Here is an 8,222-nt window from a genome sequence, read left to right on the forward strand (position 1 = left end):
GGAGGCCACCCCAGCAGGATTACCTTAGCGATGTTGCTGGCCCAGCCTCTCTGATGGCTTCCAACACACTTTCCCCACCTCCTACACCTAACAGGCGGTTGTCTGTCAGGTGCAGCAGTAGTTGCAGGGTGCTTAGAGCCATGAGGGAGCCTGCCCCAGCAGTCTACAGAGAAGTCCTTCAGTAGAGAGAAAAAAGTACATATGTCTCACTTCATTTCTTACACTACAATCTTTATTATGGAACTTAAATACCATAGCGAAGCATGGGTAGTAGGCTAGTCCTCTATATAGCAGCCCTTCAAATATTTGAAGATGGCAATCATCACGTCTCAGTCATCTCCTCTCCAGGGTAAACACACCCAGCTCCTTCAACCTTTTTTCATAGGACGTGGTCTCCAGACTGCTCACCATTTTTGTTTCCCTCCTCTGGACACATGCCAGTTTATCAACATCCTTCTTAAACTGTGGATCTTCAACGTGGTCTCTGTGCTTCACACCCATGGGATCTAGTGCGCATGCACTAGATCGATCGGTGCTATAGCAAGCTCTTTTAACGGATTTTCGCACCCAGTCCCTCGGGCATGTGCAGGAACCCCACCGCGCATGCCCAGAGGGGTGGGCGCGGACATCCCGCCAGTTCCTTCAAACGGCCATTCATCGTTGAGAGTTTATTTGGCTGCTCTTTCGGACTACCATGTTCCAGTTGACGGATGCACTTTGTTTTCCCATCCAATTTCAAAACATTTTTAAAAGGTTTATTACATCTCTATCCTCCTGTCAAAACTCCAGTCACTCCCTGGGACTTTCCTCTAGTTCTCCGCCAGCTCACAAGGAAGCCCTTTGAGCCGCTTGCAACATGTGACCTCAAACTTCTAGCATGGAAAATGGCTTTTTTAATTGCTGTCACATCGGCTAGACGAGTGGGAGAAATATTGGCTTTCCGGCACAATACACCTTACCTGTCGTTTTTGCCGGACGGAGTGCGCCTCGTCCCGGACATTTCCTTCCTGCCGAAAATGGTGTCAGAGTTCCACCTGCAGGCGAAGGTCTTCCTCCCTGATTTTTTCCCAAATCCAACATCACCGGAAGACAAACTATTACACACTTTAGATGTGAAGCGGGCTCTTCTGTTCTACCTCAATAGAACACACCCAACTAGACGAGACTCGCAACTGTTTGTCTCTTACGCGTCAGCACGGCTGGGCACTCTCATCATGGCTCAGTGCCTGTCAAAATGGATTGTGGGTCTCATCCGTCTATGTTACCTGATCGCCAAACAGCCATTGCCTGGCCCTATCAGGGCTCATTCTACCAGGGCTGTCACGACTTCCACTGCCTTCCTCCAGGGAGTGCCACTGACGGACATTTGCAAAGCTGCTACGTGGGCCACACCTAACACCTTCATCAGGCACTATGCCCTAGACGTCCATACGAACACCAATACCAGCATGGGATGTCACATTCTATCTCTGGCTGCGCAGTAAAGGACCTGCCAGCACTCTCCTCCAGGTAGGCCACTGCTTGCTAATCTCCCATGGGTGTGAAGCACAGAGACCACATTGAAGATAAACAGGTTGCTTACCTATAACTGGTGATCTTCGAGCTGTCATCTGTGCATTCACACCACCCGCCCGCCTTCCCCGCTGCTGTAAGCTTCTACATTTTTAATAGGGTTGATTTGCGGCGGTTTGAAGGAATTGGCAGGATGTCCGCGCCCACCCCTCTGAGCATGCGCAGTGGGGTTCCTGCACATGCCCGAGGGACTGGGTGTGAAAATCTGTTAAAAGAGCTTGCTACAGCACCGATCAATCCAGCGCGTGCACACTAGATCCCATGGGTGTGAATGCACAGATGACCACTCGAAAATCACTAGTTACAGGTAAGCAACCTGTTTTTCCCAAAACTGTACAGTACTCTGAGGTCTAACCAGAGCAGAGTAAAATGGTACTATCACTTTGTATGATCTAGACACTACTGTTGATGCAGCCCTAAGTTGCATTTGCCCCCTTAGCTACCTCATCACACTGATGACTCATGTTCAGTGTATGATACACTAAGACCCCTATATCCTTTTCTTTTTTAATGTATTTTTATTGAGATCATTTAAACAAGAGAGAAAAAACATTCAGTGATATAAGAAACAATGAAGATAACAAGGAGTCTATCTACAGGAGTACAGTAAAATGAGGAGCCTATAGCATATAGAGGAGAAGATGTTAAATGGAGTTCAAAAGTTATACCAATACCAGCAATATCTGAAACAAACAGTGTATTCCATCATAGTAAGTTTAAAGAAAGGACTTAAGAAAATTGTAATGTTGCTTGAGGCAACGATTGTCTCTATCTAGCTTTTGAGCAGCCAAATCTAACAATGGAGACCACTTGTCCATCAGATTAGAATCATCCTTCAGGTTGTCTACCCCGTCAATACAGTCAGCAACTTTGTCCATTGTGAAGAATTCCCAAACTTTATTGTATCATTGATCTGTTGTTGGTTTGGAATTGCTTTCCAATTTAAGTGATATTAAATTTTTCACAGCCCAGGCCCATAGCTACAGTGGGGCATTTCAGGGCCCTACCCCTTAATTAAAAGCCCCACCCCACAAACAACCATGCTATAAACCTTATTTTTCAGCCAGGGTGAGAGTGCCATGGCTTGCCCTCAGGCTTCCCTCTCCCTCCCACTGTGTAATTGGGGGGGGGCAACATGAGACCTGGGACAAGACAGCTCAAAGGGCATTTAATTGCCTTCAGAAAGCATTTAAATGCCTTTTGAATTCCTTTCCACAGGGCAAGAAAGCTGAGAAGGGCACTCAAGAGTGGCACTTTCAATACATCTCCAACAATCCCCGTATCTGCTGGCCCAATCCTGCTGTATGCCACTTAGGTCATGGTGAATCTTTCAAAAGCATTCCCATGAGCCTTTTGGAAATATGCAAAAAATGTTCTGCCTTATGGGCCTGTCACAGCCATTATCAGCATCAAATCTTAGTAAAATTGATTCTAGGCCTTTTGAATTGCCAAAGAAAATTGTTTAACTTGCCACTGTTTAATTAAAACTTCTGTAATATGCCAGGGGATGGCCCTAAAAAAGACAAAGAAACTTGGCTAAAATAAATGATTTTATTACATTCATTCTTTCAAGCCAGGAAAGACAGGCATTATCCCATTATTTCAATATTGTGTTTATCAATGTGCTAAGAAGTGCATGATTAAGTTTAATTATGTCCTGTAGATGTAAATGGATTTTTATTCCAAGATATTGTACGTGTGTTTTAACCCAACTGTTATGGGTACATACATCTGATAAACTTAACTAGAGTTTCTGGAAGATTTATTGGGTACAGTAAAGTTTGCTTCCAATAGTACACACTCTACTGGGGCATGATCAGACCACACTTTAACCCCCACATTGGCTTGCAGCGTTCTGTTGGTAGATCCTTTTCACATGTACTAACCAAGGCAGGTCTCCTCCATCCTATAATTATGCATTTCATTCTTCCTACCTAAATGTAGAAATTTATATTTATGTCTGTTAAAATTAACTTTGTTAGTTTTAGCCCAGTTTTCAAGCCTGTCAAGATCATCCTAAATCTTGATTTGCCTTCTACTGTGTTTGCTATCCCTCTCAATTTAGTATAATCTGCAAATTTAATGAGCATTCCTTCATCCAAGTTATTTATAAAGATGTTGAACAATACAGGGCCCAGGACAGATCCCTGAGGCACTTCACTTGTCACTCCTCTCCAAGAGGATGAGGTGCATAGAGTGACCACTTTGGCAAGGTTCAGAAACTTGTTCAAGGCTGTGTTGTTCTTGTGGCCCTTTAGGAATTGAAATCAGTTTCCTCTTACAGTGGATTGGAGGTCTGTGGTTGTTTCTCTTGGACTCCTCATGAAGAGATTGTTATCTGTCTTTTAGAGTTAGGAAATTTAATACATTTTATACTCAGGTTAAGTACATTTTCGTGGAGCTGCGGTGGTTCAAGTGGTTAAGACACTGAACTGCAGGCTGTGGAAGGTCGGTAGTTCAGCAGTTCGAGACCCGAGTTGCCGCATGACGGCGTGAGCTCCCATCTCTAGTTCCAGCTCCTGCCAACCTAGCAGTTCGAAAGCAAGACATTGCAAATAGATAAATAGGTACCACTTCGGTGGGAAGGTAACAGTGTTCCGTGTGCCTTGGTGTTTAGTCATGCCGGCCACATGACCACGGAAACGTCTTCGGACAGCGCTGGCTCTTCGGCTTTGAAACGGAGATGAGCACCGCAACCCTAGAGTCGGACTCGACTGACTTTCGATCAAGGGAACCTTTACCTTTAAGTACATTTTATACTCAGGGTCATTTGTTATATTTCAGTTTGTAATGTCAGGCAGGGACAAGGGTCATAGAATCATAGAGTTGGAAGGGGCCATACAGACCATCTAGTCCAACCCTCTGCCCAATGCAGGACCAGCCTAAAGCATCTCCCAATACCTCCTTCTCATTAGCTTTGAAGCACAGTCTATGCCAGAAAATGTAAGTAAAACATTTATCTCTGTGCCTAGCAGATGCAGTCTAAGAGAGTATCAAATAACAAAGAAAAGCTTATACAGAATCAAATTAAAGCCCTCACCTCAAGCCAGTTATTGGTATAAACAATATTTTAGAAATGCAATAGGTACAATACAAGAAAGTAAGAAAAAAATTAGATTCCCCCCCCACACACACACACAATATTGGTTTATGGGACTATAACTCAAGCACATCTTTCCTTTCCAGCATAGATATCAGATAGGTAGTTTAATCTTTTCTGACAAGCAAGAGCAAATTGTGTATGCTTTGACAGATTTAATTTTTTTTGCTACTTCTGTTAAGCTATTGCAACTAATGCTCTTCCACTCTGAAAATGAGAAGGTGTTTAATATGGGGCTCTTGGCATGGTAATGTCACAGGACACATGGGCTATGAATTTCACACACTGATGCTATTATGATAGTATACAGAAGTTCTTTTATCATTCCTGATATGGTTCATGTTTCTGCCACACACAAGCCTGAAAGCATGCCTTTAGAACCACTTGTTAACAGATTTACAAATTATAGAGATGTGAGTAGCCTTTAATGTACCAGTTCTTAATCAATATTGCCTATCATATGACTTTCAGGAACAAATGTTCAAATAATCTGTTTAACTATTTCTGAATAGACCTAAATGAAGTAAAAGGCTAGGTTAGAAGGACAATTTAGAGAAACACTAACTGGCATCCTGATTCTATATATGCATACAGACCAGTTCTGACAATTTTGTTTGCTATGTGTGTTGGGGGGCAACTGTCCCAGGGCACAACTAGACAATGTAGCTAGGAATGGGAATGAACCAGCTCATGAACTTCATGATGAATTTTGGCCAGTTTGTGATTCACAAAGTCAAGTTCATGGCAGGTCAACAACGTGATTACACAGTAATACACAAACAATACAGGAAAAACTGTGTATAAAATGCGACGAATAAACCAAACGGAACAATATCTGTAATATCAGTATTCAGAAATCAATTATCAGAATTCTATTTTCCTTTTCTTTATTTTAGTATTGTTGTTGCTTGTTTCTTCCTAGTTAGGTTTGTAGCTGAGAAGTCAGTATCTCTTATTTACAAGTCCCAAAGATGAATTCAGTGTCTTTGGCTATTTTATTTATTTATTTAATTAATTAATTTGACTTTTATCCTGTCCTCCCTGAAAGCAGGTTCAGGGTGGGTCACAAATCACAAAGTAACAATATAATCAAATAGTTAAAACCATATTTCTCATAAAACCCAATTAGACACAAAACAGGGTGGATTTGCCTCGACAGTAATGCTCAGTTTGAGCTGGATCCATTTGGCCAGCATTATCAGCAGGGGAGGCCGAGATAGAATGTGGATGTCCACTGTCTCATATGCCCGGGATCCAGAGAAACAGCAGCATATTTTGAGCCTGAATGTTAATTGAGATCAGCGTCCTATCTGAATTTTATATTCTTAAGACTTCTTGTCTAACATTTATGAAACTGAGAGCTTTGGCACCATTATAATATCTCCTGAAGAAGATCCATTTTTTGAAACGTTGTTAAATAATCCGGAGACGACGTTGATTATGTACCTTGGTTCAAAGATTTTCTTTTGAGTTGTGTATTATGTTGTAGTGCTTTAGATTGAAATACTTAAAGAGCATTCTTTATAGGTCTTATGACTGTTTGATTGTGGGTCAGACTATCACGACTGTTGGCTTTATGCTTGTTTAACTGATTGGGTCGTGTGTGTCCAGATTTGTTTGCCTAATATTATGCCTGATGTAAAAGACAAAAAAGTTAAGCACTGAATTATACATATAGTTACAGCAGCAAGAATCATATACGCTAGGTATTGGAAGAACCAGAGATACCAACAAAAGATGAACTCTTGACAAAAATCTTTGAAATAGTGGAAATGGATATATTGATGGACTTGTTGAAAGATCAAAGTAAACAAGATGTGAGAGAAAATTGGACACCATTTTATGAATGGGTGAAAAGAAACTGTGGAAAAGAAGATCATGAATAATGGATTATAGTTATTATAACCGAGGATAAATGTAATTTGAACTGTAAAGAATATGTACTTTTACAAGAGCCATAATAGAAGATTTTAGAGATTGGTTTAATAACTTATAGATTTAAAAACATATAAATGAAAAGAAGCATGAAAACAAAGGTTTAAGGTAGAAATTGTATTGTAGCAGCTATTATATAAGCTTGATGGAATTTTTCTTGATGTCTTATCCCATTCCTCATGTCCTTCCCTTCTTAAATGTCTTATATAATTAGTGAAATTTTAAAAAAAATTAAAAATGTGTGAGCTGGAAGTTTGTTAGCCAAATTGCCTTTAATTATTAATTAATCTAGGCGAAGTTATGATTATTAATTGGCAATAGGCAAATTAGGGTTCTCACCAATGTATACAGAAGTCCCACCCTTGCTGTAAGTATCTGAACAGACACAGAGACTGGATTCAGTAAAATATAATGTCTCTTTACTGAGAGATATATATCATTCAAACAATACACAACCACACACACATTTATACATATGCTAGGAAATAAAGATAGATCCTTAACACAGTTGTTTTAGCAGGATATTCTTTGGTTTGACAATATTTACCTGGTCCGAAGAGATGAAGCTTGCCAAATGAAAAAATAAGGGAATACTAGAAAAATGGGGATTATACTAGGAAAATGGAGTGTGCAGACTGACCAGCAGAAAGCACAAGGTAGGCCTTAGCTGCAGACTAAAAGCCTGGGGTAGGATGGGTAACAGATTGCTACAAGGATGAGAGTCAGAGAGTATAGCGGTCGTTGAGGGGGTGTAGAGAGAGAGAGCACATGGCCGGCTGTCCCCTTTTATAAGGTGGGTTTGGGAGGCTGGCCCAGGCTGGCCACATGTCCTAGTCACATGTCCCTTGGGGGTGGCTTCAGGTGGTCACATGTCCTAGTCACATGACTTGGGGTGGCTTCAGGTGGTCACATGTCCTAGTCACATGACTTGGCCCACCTCCTCTGGGGTATCACATGGGGAGGGCTTGCTGGACTCCTCCCTTGACACAGTCCCTCTCTGATTAGTTTATGCAGTGGAAGTGAGGGGCTTAGCTTGGACAATGATTGATGCAATTAAGCTGGTAGCCCAAAGACACCTGATTAGCATGATGATTGAGTCAGCAGCTAGCATTGATTGTCCTCTTTTGTCTTAAGGCCACAGAACCGGTTCTCCAGGTGGGCTGCCGAGCTAGTTCCTTTGTTAAGGTAAATCCTTTTATGAGTGCCCCTCAGCAACAAGAGTGTGTTAGGGGAAGATGTGCCAGCTTCTTAAAACATAATGGAGGAATGTAGTTTGAACATCCAGCAAATGGCTTCTAACATGATGCTGTGTGTGTGTAGGTAGGAACATCTCTGGAACAGGGCAACCTCTTGGAAGCCATGGGCACACTATCTGATGTGTGTGTGCTGGCCTCTCACTCTGGTTACCTGGCATCATAGTCCCTTGGCACACATTAGACACAGTTCATAGTCCATAGAGAGCGGAAAGCTCCTTGCTGGCTAACAAGTTAAAAGACTGAGCTAGCTCACACTAACTCAGCTTAGAAGGAACACTGGTCACCAGCACTGTTGTAACAATGCAAGAGAAGGCTCAGAAAAGACTTACAGGGTAGGTGTTGGAGTGCATGCCTCTTGG

This window comes from Gekko japonicus, unplaced genomic scaffold, assembly GCF_001447785.1.
Source record: "Gekko japonicus isolate JY-2015 unplaced genomic scaffold, Gekko_japonicus_V1.1 scaffold207, whole genome shotgun sequence".
NCBI classification, from domain to species: Eukaryota; Metazoa; Chordata; class Lepidosauria; order Squamata; family Gekkonidae; genus Gekko; species Gekko japonicus.